Source organism: Pipistrellus kuhlii, unplaced genomic scaffold (assembly GCF_014108245.1).
Source record: "Pipistrellus kuhlii isolate mPipKuh1 unplaced genomic scaffold, mPipKuh1.p scaffold_m20_p_1, whole genome shotgun sequence".
Classification (NCBI taxonomy): domain Eukaryota; kingdom Metazoa; phylum Chordata; class Mammalia; order Chiroptera; family Vespertilionidae; genus Pipistrellus; species Pipistrellus kuhlii.
The window spans coordinates 350,112-365,142 of NW_023425404.1; the positions used below are offsets into that span (position 1 = coordinate 350,112).

At 49.7% G+C, this 15,031-nt stretch overlaps 1 protein-coding gene across 6 annotated transcripts in view; it reads left to right on the forward strand.

Annotated features, from left to right (window-relative positions):
* The window catches only part of TTC7B (tetratricopeptide repeat domain 7B), a 177,888-nt gene that overhangs the window by 49,771 nt on the left and 113,086 nt on the right, over positions 1–15,031 (forward strand). The gene's annotated exons all lie outside the window — the stretch shown is intronic.

Below are 15,031 nucleotides of genomic sequence, written 5' to 3' on the forward strand. Positions count from 1 at the left end.
TGGATTGAGATCGTCTGAGCGATGGTGCATGTCCTCTACGCTGAGTTTTGCTGTTTTACTAGTAGATAGAGGGAGAAGGGAGGGGATGTGGAATGTTTTTTCTAGTGATCTGTTTTTCACAGAGGACCCCCAACCAACACCCTCCCTCCCTCTAACCGGTGATCTGTGTGGCAGGTACGCAGTTTCCTGGGGGCTCTCAGGGGAGCCACACCCATCCCTTCCTTCGAAAACGCTCTGTGTGAGGCTGATAAAGAGGGCCTGGGGAACGTGTTTTCACCTCCGGAGGCTGTTTGTTGAGGAGGGGCAGCTGGGCCCCTGGGCTCTGACCTCTGCCGTGAGACACGGCTGCCCACCGAGCCCAGCGGAAGAGGAATGAGGAGGAGGGGTGTGTTATCGCTAGAGGATGGGTTACCTGCTGGGGTCTGCGCACTGGCTTATTTCTCATCTTACCCAAGTTCACGGAGATTCCCACCGATGCAGCCAGAATGAAGGGACTGCTCCCCTTGGAAGCCTTTGCTTCTCTTTTTCTCGTCCTTACCCTTTTCTCTGGGCTCAGAAGACCCATGGTGATGGCCTTGGGCCAGGTCCTCCGCGGTGTCCCTATGGGGCAGTGTTCTGAAGGCTGGGCTGGGCAGTGGTAACAAGGGATTACTTTTGGGGTAGGGGTAGGTCAAGACCAGTTTTGAGACCACGGAGGGAGAGAAACCTGTGGGAAGTTTTGGTCAAGCCAAGTGCCATCAGGGTTACTCAGGCCCAAGGGCCACGCCGGGGGGGTCACTTATCTGTGGGCGCCTGCAGGCAGCACCTCTGAGAGCAGGGGCAGAGGGGGCAGCCGCTGTCCCTGAGCCGGGGCCTCCCCTGGTTCCAGCTCCTGATGCGTCCGCTCTGTGCTTGTCTCGCACCTTTTTTTATTTTCTGCACTTTAAAAACGGGCACCTGAGAACGTATAATGGACAGGGTCTGACAGATTTTCAGGAATAGGGAAATAATGCATTAGACAAGAGTTGTGCAATTAGAAACAGAAATTGATAAAGCACATCTCTTTCTTTAAAAATATACTTAAATATATTCAGTTTTTTTGGTTGTCTACAAAAAACCCCCTAGGATTTAATGAGTTGTAGGAATCACTTTTATTCTTTCACAATCCCCCATCTTTTTCCAGAGTGAGCACCAAACTAGTGATCTTGAGTCTCCTTCAGGGAGAACCGGGCCCCTGGACCAGTTCCTGGGCCCCTCCTAATCCCTTAGACCCAGGGATGCTTTTTTGTGCCAAGTACTTCCCCTTCACCATCCTTGCTCCTCAAGGTGGCATCTCATTCACGTCCTTTGCCACCTTTGAGGTCGTCAGTATCCGTAGCAAGGCCCCAGTTCTACGCAAGGCGACCTGGCTGCAGGTTCTATCGTTTAGCACTGCACCCCTGTGGTCACTCCGTGTGGAGGGGCTTGGTAGAACCCTCAGACAGTGGTTTTGTCCAGCGCCTGCCTTCTGAGAGAGAAACATCAATGATGAGAGATAATCATTGATTGGCTGCCCCTTACTGGGGATGGAGCCTGCAACGCAGGCATATATCCCACTGGCAATCAAACCATGACTTCCTAGCTCATGGGTTGACACTCAACCACAGAGCCACACCAGATGGGCTCATTCAATAAATTTTTTGTCAAGAACCTCACTGGGTTACTTCTAGTGCCAAACACTGTTCTACGTGAACAAGTCAGACCAGTCCCTGCTTTTATGGGGTTGACATCTTGGTTGGGGAAATAGTCAATAAACAGGCAATGTGATTTACTGAGGGTCACACCACTGACGGGTGGCGGAGCTGGGACCTGCACATCCGCCGACACCCAGTTCGAATTCTAACCACGCAGACCACGTTGCCCACACTCCGTGCTCTCTTCTTAAAAATGGAGTACTAAGCAGCAGAGCTCCAAGGATGCATTCTGCTTAGTAAACAGGAACTTTTAAAAGCCAGTCCAGATGTAATCTATAATAATAAAAGCATAATATGCTAATTAGACCAGACATCCTTCCAAACAAAGCCAGGGATGCGAGGGAAGCCCGGGTCCCAGGTGCCTGTCGGCAGCTGGGGGAAGGAAGGCCTACTCTTGCATGAATTTCATGCATCAGGCCTCTAGTTATGTCATAAAAAGTGTCAGCGAATTTTCTTTCTCTATTTAAAAGTATATTGGTCTGGCTCATCCCTTAATACCACCAAAACTTTAGTATGGAAACAGAGGAATCTTTGTCAATGTCAATTATGGATCTCTAAGACCACTTCCGGGGTGAGCCATGGGCACAGGTGATAGCTTTCCGTGCTCTTCGTACGTGCCAGCACTTAATGAGTGCTGAGTCCTGTGCCACCTGGAGGTTTGTCAGGGCTCAGTAAGGGGGTGGCTCCGTGGTGGTCTGTCTAGGCTCCCAGTGCAGGGTTAGGGGGGGTGGGGGGCGTGGCGCGGGCATCTGTGTACTCCATTGTGTGCTCCCTCCCGGAAGTTCTGTTTCCATTAGCAAACAGTTGGTCCCCTTTATCCACTTTGGTGTCCCCCAGCGTCATTTTTTAACATAAGCAGTGTTGCCTAGTAACGTAATTGACATTTTATCTTTATTAGGTTGCCAGCGAAACAGAATTGGAAAGCTCACCTAAGGTCAAATTTTCAAGCAGTAGAGGAAAGGAATTTGTTAACCCTTTGTCCACATTGTATTTTTTCCTGGTTTAACTTGTTTACTGTCTGTTTCCGATCACTGGACTGTAAGTTCCCCAGGGGTAGGAACTTTTGTCTGCTTTATTTGGGGAGGGATCTGTATCTTGAGCAGTGTCTGGCATACAGTTGGACATGAATGAATGAATGAATGAATGAACTCGTTTTCAGCTGAGATGGCTGTGGTTCACGGATGCCTAGCAGTGTGTTTTCTTTAAACGTAGTTAGTGCAACATTCATGTATTAGAAGCTAGATATGTTTATTGAACACTGTGCTAGGTCCTGGGGACATAAGGATGAACAGAACCACCTGGACTGGCTTCATGGGACCCGCTGCCCTGATTGCTGCTTCTTGGTGGGAAAGAGGGGGATGTCACCGGCCATCTAGGTCTTCCTGCGTATGACGTCCTTCTTTGGAAAAGAGGGTGAAGGGGGCCGGGTAGCAAATGATTTCCTTGATCTCAGGAACAGACAGCGTTTCTGGGTCATAGGGACCTCTGTTGTATGCCTGACTCTGAGATTGGGGGGAGGGGCATTTACAGTGATGGTGGCTTTAGTTGAGAAACTCCTTACGCAGGCCCTGGCAGACTCGTTCATGTCTAGAAGCTTCTAGCATGGCCGCATTTTGGTGCTCTAGGCCTCCTTACTTCAGCGTACCACATACACATCTGGATGGGATTCCGGAGTTCCCACACAGGAAAGAGAATTGTTGTCTTCTGTGGGTTGGTTGTTTGAGAACATTTGCTCCCAGGGCCTCCCAGACCCACGTTTTAAAAAAAACACGTGACTCTTCCCGATGAACCCTTCATGGGCTGTTCATTATTGGACACAGAAGCACAGGAGCGTGTTTTAGCATGGCCTCTGTAGACAGCCCCTCGAGGGCAGGTCACTGAAATGACACATGTGTGTTGGGAAAGAAGAAAGCACATCCTGTCTGGACAGAAGGAAGCCAGACTCATCCTCTTTTACTGTTGGGAGCTTTCTTGGTAATTTGGTGAATGTCTGTGCCGCGGAGCAGGCCGTGCGGTAGCTGCCCGTGCTGTAGTTGTGTGGGAAAGTGCGTAGCATCCTTATTCTGGTTCAGGGTTAACCTCCCCTGGTTTAGGTGTCAAATGCATTCATATTTTACACAAGGGAAGGATGGGAGTGGAGGCCCCAGCTTGTTTTTACTTCCTACCTATTTCTTTTTAAATCATTGTTTTTCTCTCCTTTTTCCTTTTTGCAGAGGTATTTTTAGTTAACTCTTAGAGAGATTGAGCTAAAGCCCAGAAAATTACTGAGACATCTTTTGGAGAATTTCTTCTTTTTTTTTTTTCTTTTTTTTTTGGGGGGGGGGGGGACACTAGAACCTTCTACTGAATATGAGAGGGGCCGTACATTTTCTTACAAATACCTGCCTTTGTATTTGTGTAGCAATGTCTGCCATTGGTCTGTACACCATTAAGGAAATCTATGATAAAAATGTATTTTCTCATAGCTAAGTCCTGCATTAAACTACAAGATTAAAAAAAAAAATGAATGAATTCTTTTTTTCAATTGATGTTTGGGTTTTCCACCTTCTCTGCTTTAGGTTTGAATTTTGACTTCTTATTCACAAGTGACTTTGGTGCTAATTCTCCAGGCCCCGCACTGACACTGCGGCTCTCTCCTGCTGCTCGCTCCTGCCAGGTGCTGGGTTGGTGGACATGGTAGCCCGTTCTCCTTTGAATCTGGCAGAAAAGCATCAGAAGCAGCCATCTCTTCATGTTGTAAATAAGCCACGGAAATATTAGGACGAATCCAATGCTGTGTTTCTTCCAAAAAAATACCCAGAAAAACATTAGCCAGACTTGGTAAAATCTCTGAATACAGGTGTTTTTTTTTTCTTTTCAAAAAAGATGCAGTTTTATTGCTTTCCAAGTACATTGTGAGCTATTGTAGTTAAGGAGAAAAACAATTGCCTACTCAATTTCACAAATGTTCATTGAGAGCCTGCTCGGGGCCAGTCACTAGGGTGTGCTCTGGAGGCGGGAGATGAATACCAATGTTCTGTGAGCCCTGGGGAAGGGAAGGGTGTCAACAGGAAGTGTGACACCTGGTGAAAAGCACCAGCCTGAAGGATGGGAGAGGGAAGGAGAAAGAGGCGAGGAGGGAGGAAGAAGCTGCTTGCCTGGGAGAGTTCAAGTTTTTTTGAATTGACATTTGAACTTGGTCTTTGAGGGAGGGGTAAGATTCCCCCTTGTTAGGGAGGATTGGGGGACAGGAGGTAGTCCTGGTCGAATGCTCGGTCTCCCAGACCAGATACACATTATGAGCTCTTGAGAGCAGTGTAGTCTAGCGGTTCCAAGAGCACTGGCTCTGGATCCAGCCGCCTGGGTTTAAGCCTTACGTTCGCTGTGACATTGGCGAGCTATTTGACCTCTCTGTGTTTCAGTTTTCTCACTTGTAAACCGGGGATAATAATAGAACCTACTTCATAGTGTTGTTAGTGGATTAAGTGACTTAGTAATTATAGTGTGTTTGGACGGTGTCTGGCACATAGTAAGCATTATACACGGGCTTGACAAGTGAGTGAAGGGTTTGTCAGCTCCCTGATGGAAAGGTAAGAATTGGCAACTGGAATCCGGGAAGACGATAACAACAGCGGTGGCATTTGGATCTTCTCACATATCCACATAAAAAAAGACACAGTAACCAGATAGGAAAACCACAACCCATGAACAACATTTACAACAAAACCAGATGACAGGGTATACTCATGAGTCTCTAAGGACAGGCTGATGGGGGCAAATTACCAACAGCTACAGGCTAGTGTGTAATTTGCATTTGTGTGTGGGTGTGAGCAGAAGGAAGCGATGGGACATCTGATGGACCAGGGAACGGGAGACCCTGAAATAGCCAACATGTGTTTATTGGAGAGTGCCTCTAGCCAATCTGAGATTAGCAGCTGAAAATGGGAAGTAAGGTCTGTGCCTGGCCCTTCTGACCCAGCAGAGCTCTTTTCTGGGACTGGGCCCCCCAGCGAGGGAAACTGCTGAAAGTGGAATGCAAACTGACCCAGAAGAAACAGAAGAAGGAAAAGGTAGACTTAAAAATGGGGAAAGGAGCAATAGCCAGGAATTATCAGAAAGCAAGCTGATTATATATATATATATATATATATATATTAGCTGCTTTATTCAGGTATACGTTCCATAGCAAAAATGTTATAAATACACAGATTAATTGTTTTTTAATATATATACTGATTTCAGAGAGGAAGGGAGAGGGAGAGAGAGATAGAAACATCAATGATGAGAGAGAATCATTGATTGGCTGCCTCCTGCCCACCCTCCACAGGAGATTGAGCCCACAACCTGCACATGTGCCCTGACTGGGAATCGAACCATGACCTCCTGGTTCACGGATTGACGCTCAACCAGTGAGCCACACCAGCTGGGCTACAGTTGAATAGTTTTAAATAAATGTATACAGCGGTGCAATCATCTGCATGATTCAGCTTTACAGCATTTCCATCACCCTAGAGTTCTTCAAGCCTATTTGCCATCGGTCCCCACTCCCACCCCCAATGCCAGGCAACCACTTATCTATTATTTGTCTCTAGAGATTGGCCTTTTCTAAAAACTTTACATAAATGGAATCACAGTCTATCTAGTAGTCCTTTATGTCTTTTTTTTTTTCTTTTGGTGTCAAGAGTGGGATCTGAGTCCTTTACGTCTTGCTTCTTCAACTTAGTACAATGTTTTTGAGGTTCACCCACATTGTAGTATATACCCAGAGGCCCCTCATTTTGTTGGTTATTCCGTTGTATGGATATGCTATATTTTGCTTGTCCATTCACCAGTTGATGAGCATATGGATTGTTTCTACTTTGGGGCTCTTAGGAATAATGCTGCTATGGACATTTGCATACAAATTTTTCCGCAGACATATGTTTTCCTTTTCCTTGGATAGATTCATGGGAATGGAACGGATGGGTCATCTGATAAGTTCATGTTTAACTTTTTAAGAAACTGCCAAACTGTTTTCCAGAGTGGCTGCCCCACATTACATTTCTACCAGCAATATCGGAGAGTCGCAGTTTCTTTCCATTCTCTTCAGTTCTTGGTATGGCCAGCTTTTCGCTTAGAGCTAGTCCAGTGTGTTTATAGTTTTAATTTGCATTTCCCTGAGGATTAATGTTGTTCAGCAGCTTTTCATCTTTGTTATATATTCTTATATGTTCTGTGGTGAAATACTGTTTTAATATTTTGCTCTGTTTTCCTTTGGGTTGTCATTATCAGGATACAAGTTCTTTATCAGATATAGCATTTGTAAATATTTTCCAGCAGTCCCTGGCTTCTGTTCATTTTTAATGATGTCATTTAAAGAGGAAAAGTTAATTTTAATGAAATTCAATTTCTCAGTTTTTTATTTATTTACAGATTATCCTTTTGGTGTCATATCGAAGACATTTTCACCTAACCTAAAACCATGAAGATTTTCTCCCATGTTTTATTTTATAAGTTTTATAGTTTTTACTTTTACATGTAGATTGTTTTTGATCTTTTTTGATTTAATATGCGTGTGGTATGGGATAAGGGTCTGAGTTAAATTTTTTGCATCTGAATATTCATTTGTCTAAGCACCATTTGTTGAAAAGTCTTCTTTCCTATTAAGTTGCCTTGACATGTTAGTAAAAAATTAACTAATTGAACTTAAATGTAAAGGTTTATTTCTGGAGTATCTATTTTAGGATCTTTGAAGAGAGAGTAAAATAACTGCTAACTGTCTTGCCAGTGGTCTACTAGTAAATCATACTCATTCACTGGCTTGGTCCTTCGGCCTGGCCTCCAGGGAACGGGCCGAAACTGGCTCACCGACATCCCCTGAGGGGTCCCGGATTGCGAGGAGTGCAGGCCAGGTCAAGGGACCCCACTGGTACACTATCAGGTTGGGGGGGGGGGACTGTGGGAGGGCTCCAGGGCGTGTCTTGCCCACTCCTGATTGGCCAGACCCAAGCAGCAAGCTAACCTACTGGTTGGAACATCTGCCCCCTGGTGGTCAGTGCACATCATATCAACCGGTCGAGCGGTCGGACACTTAGCCTGTTAGGCTTTTATTATGTAGGATGTCAGCTCTTGTAGATGGCTTAAAGGGGCTTGAAAATAGCTCATCCCCCTGCACAAATTAAATATTCTTCCCACAGGTGGCCCTGGCCCCACTAAGGTGCTTAGCAAAGCCTTTTCTCTGTAGGAGGCTCATAAGTACAGTCCAACTACCATCTGAGTAGTTGGTGTGCGTTTTCACTGGGAAGGGCCAAATGAATGAGGCAAGGACGAGAGGACGTCGGGCAGAAGCGTGTGCTAACGGCCTTTGGACGGACCCATTTCCATACCGCTCTCACTTTGTCAGCGTTAGCCCCTTGTCTGACTGTCTGACTTCCGAGTTCTGTCTCTGCTGTCGCCTCGTCATCCGCCCGCACGGGAAGGGGCCACGGATCCCGCTCCTTCTTTCGAGCCCATGTGGTGAGCCCACGTGGTGAGTCCACGTGGAGGCGTCACCTGGCCCTGCGGCTCCCAGCCTCTCGCTTCCCTCCTGCCTCTGTGAAGCTTTTGTGTCTGTGTCACGGGAGTCAGTCACACTTTCCAGTTTGTTTGCGGGCTTTTGCACGGCAGGAGTCAGCGGCAGCCCTTCTGGCGCTGGAATGAGATCGGGCCCGTGTCAGCCACCAGCTCTCCTGTGTGCAGGCTGCGCGATGGTCCCGGGCGTGTTACCTAAGTCCTCCGAGCCTCTGCTTTCTCCCGCACGAAGCCACAGGAGGTGCTAAATAAATACTTGTTAACTGAGAAGAAAACTTTGACATAGTATATAATAGAAACAGTTCTGATTTTGCGCTGTTTTCTGCTAAATCAAAGACACACAAACATACCAGCGGCGGCTTTGGGCTCCTGCCCAATAAATGTTTGTCTGTGGGACTGAGCGCCAGATGGCGGGTGGTGGGAGGCAGCGGATGGCTGGGCAGTGGGACGCTTGACGGGATTTTGGGCTCGGCCAGGAGCTTCCCGGTGTCCCCTTCACCGTGCGCTGGAAGTAGGCACAGTCCCATCTTATAGATGAGGACCCGGGTGAGGTCTGCTGCCCACGTTCCCACCCTCCTGGGCGTGTGCCAGGCATCAGGGTGCTTTCCCTCCGCCCATTTCCATGCCTCACGTTCCTTTCTCCCTCCCCTTCTGCTCACGATCATGCTCAGCCCTTGCCCCTTTCTTCTTTTCTGTCCCCAACGCACTGCCTTTCCCAGGCCCGAGCAGGTCATGTGGCGGACTCAGGAGCACAGGAATCCCAGTGGCATGAGGCCTCACACCGAGCAGAAGTGCTGCTTCCAAGGAGCAGATGGGAGGCTCCTGGTACCGGCTGCCCAGCAGATCCCCTTCCTTCCCCGTTGAGTGTGAAAGGCCTGGTTGGGAACGGGGCGCTTTGGGCTGGCCTGGGCCTGAGCACCCGCAGTGGCTCCCTCCATCCCTCCAGCCGCTCCTCACCCAGGCCTGCCGCCTGCCCGGCTCCCGAAGCCACTGGGACCAGTGACCCCTTTGGTGAAAGGCCCTTTTCCCTTGGACTTTTTTAGTCGTAGTTTTTGACACCTTGTCCCCGAGGTGGTTTGTAAATGGCAGTCTCCTGTTTCCTGACTGGAACGGGAGGGAACTGCTCTTCACTGTCAGCTCCAGGGTGTGGCACGTGGGGAAGGATCATCCCCCTCCCCCCACCACACACACACATCCTTTTATCTGTGTGGAATTCCAGGTGAATACTCTGAAGAACAATCCTTATACGTGAGATACTGGTTTGTTTATTAGACTGAACGGTCCGACGTGTTAAATATTGTTTGGCTGCTAGGGTTCAGTTGAGCATCATTCTAAGTTCACGGGGAAGCCTGTTTGTTGGCTGGATCGCTATTGCCTCCTCTGTACACAGTAGGCCCTTATTACCTATGTATACACACATTTAATTTTTTAAATATATGTGCTGTGCCTGGGAATAGATCCATGAGCTCCTGGTCTGTAGATCAATGCTCAACCACTGAGTCGCACCTCAGGATGTTTATTGGTTTTAGGCAGAAATACCAATGTGAGAGAGGAACATTGATTGGTTGCCTCTCATACTCACCCCGATGGGGGATTGAACCTACAACCTTTTGGTGTATGAGATGATGTCCCAACCACTGAGCCACCAGGCCAGGGCTCAACAATTATTTTTTGAATGAGGATTGAGATCCTTTGACTCAACCCCAGTGGTTGGAAAGAAGGAAGGACATGAGACCGGGCAAGCCTGTCCCTATTTCTCTTTCCGTGGAGACTCGGGGTTTGGGCGTGGGGAGAAACAGCAGAAGGCCGAGTCGCTGTTGGAGCAGTTGGTCCGGCTTTCATAGAGGCCTCCTGCATGCCAGGTGGGAGGCACCTTGTGCATGTCCCTGTGGAGACCCTGAGAGGACTCTCCGGGCCTTTTTTGATTTGTACCTCTACTACCTGGCTCACAGAGCCTGCCCGCCTGCTGCCTGCTGCCCGGCCGCTGACCAAAACGCCCAGTTCCTCTGCTTTTATCACGAGGAAGCCTCAGTTGCTGAGGTAGGAAAAAAAGAAAAATTGTTAAGCCTGGTACAACTCTCATTAGGTTTGAAATGAGACTTCCGGAAGCTCCGCCTGCTTATTCACATCCCAGCGCTGGTGGTTGTCACACCCGTCACTGTATCTGGGCTGCAGCTGGCTGGCTGCGTTGGTCAGAGAGAGTCCTTTGCTAACGAGGCCAAGGTTGTGGGTCGGATCCGTGGGCTCTGACGGCTGTGAGCCATCTGTCTTCACAACGCGTGTCCCTGGGTCCCGGCCCGGAGGGTGCAGAGAACAGAAGCTGGGCCTGTGAAAGATGGCCTTCTCTTCCCCCACTTCCCGGCTCCAGGTCTCTGGTTTTGATTTCAGACTTTCCCAATTGATGATACTAACAGTCAGAAAATGGAGGGGAAGCGGTTCCCAAGCTTGAGAAGGGGGAGAGATGGGCCTAGAGGGTCAGGACACGTCTGTGTTTCCGGGGTTATAAGTGTGGACGTTGTCCAGAGTACCTATGGGCACGTCTCATGGCGTAAGAAGTACCTGATTCACTCGCTCCCTTGGTAATCGAGAAAGCTCTTCTCAGCAAAGAGAACGGGAAAGGGATTTCAGAATAGAAGATGGTGCTCACTCTGTGGGGGGCAGGGGGGGTACACCGCCTATGAGATGTCACTGGGTGCCTGGTTAGGTCTGGGCTGTTGGGCCATGGAGAGGCGGTACAAAGAGGGCCTGTGCTCTCAAGATGGTCACAGCCTGGTTGGAAGACAGGCCTAAACACGCATGAAAATCAGCATGTTACGTGTCACCTACACTCAAAATACACGGGCGCCCGTTGGGAGCACCCAGGACCGGTGCCTTGGTCTTCCCGGAGAGACTGGGAGAGGGCTCCGAGGGTAGCCTTTGACCTGGGTCTCGATGGATGACTTGAAGTTTCTTTGCACACTTCAGGCAGAGAGAGGCACCATGGGTAAAGGCATATGGGAAGGAAACTTTCCCTCAAGTGTCTGGAAGATTTTTTTTTAAATCTTGAAATCCTCATTATCTACATGGCTGTCTCAAAGCTGTCAGGCCAGGCATGCCCGGCGACGTCGCTTGGTACCAGTCTGTCACCCCTCCCCTGGCCACCCAGGCACGGCCACCGCGGGCACAGGAGGATTCTGTTCAGGGGAGAGCTATGCCATGCTACCTGCCCACCATGAGCAGCGCCAAAAAGGGGGACAAGAAGCAGGGAGATGTACCCCCTGTGGCCTCGCTTAATCTCATGAATATTTACTGAGCATTCTCTGTGTCCCAGGCTCTGGCTGAGGGATGTGGGGCATGCTCGTGGGCAAAACAGAGATCCTGGCTTGGGGCTGTGGAGCCTCTGAGCTCCCTGAGGCAGGGATGGCGGCCCTCGTTCGCCAGCGTTTCCTCAGGGGCAGCCTGGGACTTGATGCTCAGTAAAGGCTGGGATAACCTGCCACTTGGGAGTTCCAGAGGTGATGGTTGATAAGAGACGAGGGATCTGGGAGCCGGAACAACTAAAGTATTCATATCAGAACTCTGAGTTTGCATAGCAGTGACAGTTGATGCTGACTTTAAGTGCATTGGTGGCCTGGGCCACGCTCTGAGGTCAGACGGTCATTTAGAAGGGTACGTTAAGGGGGAGAATTGTATTTTCCCTTTTCGCTCCCAAGAAGTGGGAAGAGGAAGAACAGAGCACTATTCCGAGCTTGCTGTGGAAGCAGCGCCCGTCCGAGGCGACGTGGCTCTCAGGCTCCAAGTTTTCCGTTTTGATTTGGGGTTGGGAGCACTGTTTCCTTTCCGTGTACTTTCCCCCCTCGGTTAGGTGCACAGAGGCCCAGGTGCAGCGTTCAGGAGCTGAGGAGGCTGTTACGAGTCCTTGGACAGAGCCAGGCGCTGCTGTAGGCTTGTTCCTGAGAATGTCCACTTCAGAGGCCAGACTTCCAAAGCGCTGCTGCAGGCCAGGGGGTCAGGAGGCAAGCCACAGCCTCCCCTCCACCAACCCCGCCCCCCCCCCCCATGTCCGCAGGAAGTCATGCTTTTGCACTGACCTCATGGCCAGCGGACAAGCCCTAGAAGGAGGAGGAGGACACCAGATAAAAAAGGGAGGAGAGAAGGAAGAAATGGAAGTAGGTCAGGGAGAGGGAGGCTGTGTCCCCATGAAAAGGGACAGAGACTGGGTGGGAGGTTGCCTGAGTTTGAACAAGAGCAAGGTCCTGGGACACAGGGTTGGGGACAGGCAGTGACGTTGGAAAGTGAAAGCGGGTTTTTGCCTGTTTTTCTGGCTGAAAACCGGCTGGTACTCAAGGGACCTGCTGGCGCTTTCTCCTTGGTCATAGCCGAGCTGTTTGGGAACCGGAATCGTCTGACCTGGGTGAAGAGGCACCCAGCTCAGGGAGCGTGCCAGAGCAAGGTGCTGGGTGAACCCCAAGTTCTGACAGCTTGCCAGTGCACCTGCTGCTCGGATGTTGGCAGAAGCATCCCTTTTGGGAACCGTTGGCCATACTGAATTTGGACATCACGGCGCTCTGGTGTTGAAATGGAGTGATGACTTCCCTTCCGTCAGGGGTCTGTGGGAACCCTCCCCACCGGGGACACGCCTCGCCTCTCCTCATCCTGGAGCAGAGTCACTAAGCCGCAGTTCCTTCCGCCTAGTTGCTGAATCACAACATTTTAAGGATAAAGTAACAGTTCAGAGACAAGACGCAGTTCTGTGGCGTTTGTTTACTTCCCTCCAATCAGCATAATTTATAGCATTTAGAGCAGTGGTTCTCAACCTTTCTAACGAAGCAGCCCTTTAATACAGCTCCTCATGTGGTGGTGACCCCAACCATAAAATTATTCCCGTTGCTACTTCGTAGCTGTAATTTTGCTGCTGTTATGAATCATAATGTAAATATCTGTGTTTTCCGATGATCTTGGGCTCTACAGCAGCGGTTCTCAACCTGTGGGTCGCCTAAGACCACCAGAACACACAGATATTTACATTACAATTCATAACAGTAGCAAAGTTGCAGTTATGAAGTAGCAATGAAAATAATTTTATAGTTGGGGATCACCACACCATGAGGAACTGTACAAAAAGGTCGCGACATTAGGAAGATTGAGAACCACTGATTTAGAATCTAACTCTTAAAAGTTAATTTCCTTTTTTGTTCCTTTGTCTCATGATTATCCAACTAGATTAAAAATTATTTTTTCTGCTGCCAACAGTGAAAGCGATCGGCTGAATAAAATGATGTGACCTAAGGATGTATGATGGTGTAGGCGTCCATGAGAATTGTATGTTTCTGCACTTGGGATTCTTTTGCGCTTTCTAATATTGAAAATGAGCAGCCTTCTACCCTCAGCTCCTCCTCCTTCCTGCTGCCGAGTCGGCCTGCGGTTGGACAGCCAGCCTCGCGGGTGGACAGCCGGTCTGATGGGGCCGAGGTTCGTGTGGACAGCACGGCCCCAGGCATGCCGAGCGAGGTATCCGTGGCTACTGTGCATCCCTGGTTCACGAGCAGGATGCCTCCCGGTTGGAGGAGGAATCTGATTCTGAATCCTAAGCTCTCTCCAGAAATAAACCAGAAACAGTTTGAGACAAACTTGTCTCTGCTTCCAAGGTAACGTCAGTGCTTTGGGAATATGCCCTCGATTCCCCTTCCCGTGTGTGACAGCGCCTGGGCCGGGACACTTCCTCCGTCCTCCAGCAGAGGGCCTCGGTCGTGCACGGGAGAGCCGCCTTCGCCTCAGGGGGGAGGGGAATTGATGCATCCTTTTCCCTCTAAGGCGGGGGGAGGCATTGCCCTCAGCGCTTCACCGCTTCACCTGGGCCAACAGACTTTTCCCCATTGTGAACGGTTCCTAGGAGTATCTCATTGGCTGCCATCCCTGGAATGCATGACATTTACGCCGTGTATATATATTAGGTGATTTGCATATTCATGATACAAAACATAGGCCCGAGCTCTTGCATGCACAGTGTGTGCTTTCTCCTAGAGCTGTACTTCAGTTAGAGAACCTACGTTTCTTTTGCCCGGGAAGGTGACAGAGCTCCCGGCTCACCCTCTTGCCGGGTCTGGGAACTGGAACAAGTTCCATGTCCTAATGAGCAAACAGGGTTAGGTCCTCATCGCTAGAATAGTGTGCTTTAGCCTGGATTAGTCACTCCTTCTGTAGGGAGGATGCAGGGACATTCTGAGTGATCAATTCCCACCGTGCAGCCTTCCCTGAGCTGCAGAGTTCAGATTTGATGCTGCCCGTTCGAGGCCTGATTTCTACCCTGGTCAACAGCCCTTGAAATCTGGGTCTCCTGTTGAGTCTGTCGTCTCAATCCCGCCCCTGCCACACGGTTCAAAATGCCACTCGTTCTGTGCCTCGTGCCTCGTGCCTCGTGGGGGCTTCATCGGCGGTTCTGGAATACAAGCAGACACCTCCGTTCTACCCGTCCACGTTCTCACTGTTGCTGTCTCCTTCCCCCACGCTCCTTACGAGAGCTGAGCTTCAGCCCAAAAGCAAATGTGCTTTGTTGCCTGAGAACACGGACCCATAAAAACAAATGAAGGGGAAAGCAGAGGAGACTCCGTGTCCCAGGGCCTGTTACCTAATCCTTACCCACATCTCCTTCCACGCTGCTCTGAGCCCGGAGCACACGCTTCCCTTTTTATGCCCCCATAAACCTGGCCCGCTACCACCCGGTCCGCGTGGGCGAGCGGAGGACGGCGTGTGTGTGCCCCTGTGCCAATGAACGCGCCGCTCCGGGGCCGTGCTCGTGAATGAGAGCTCTG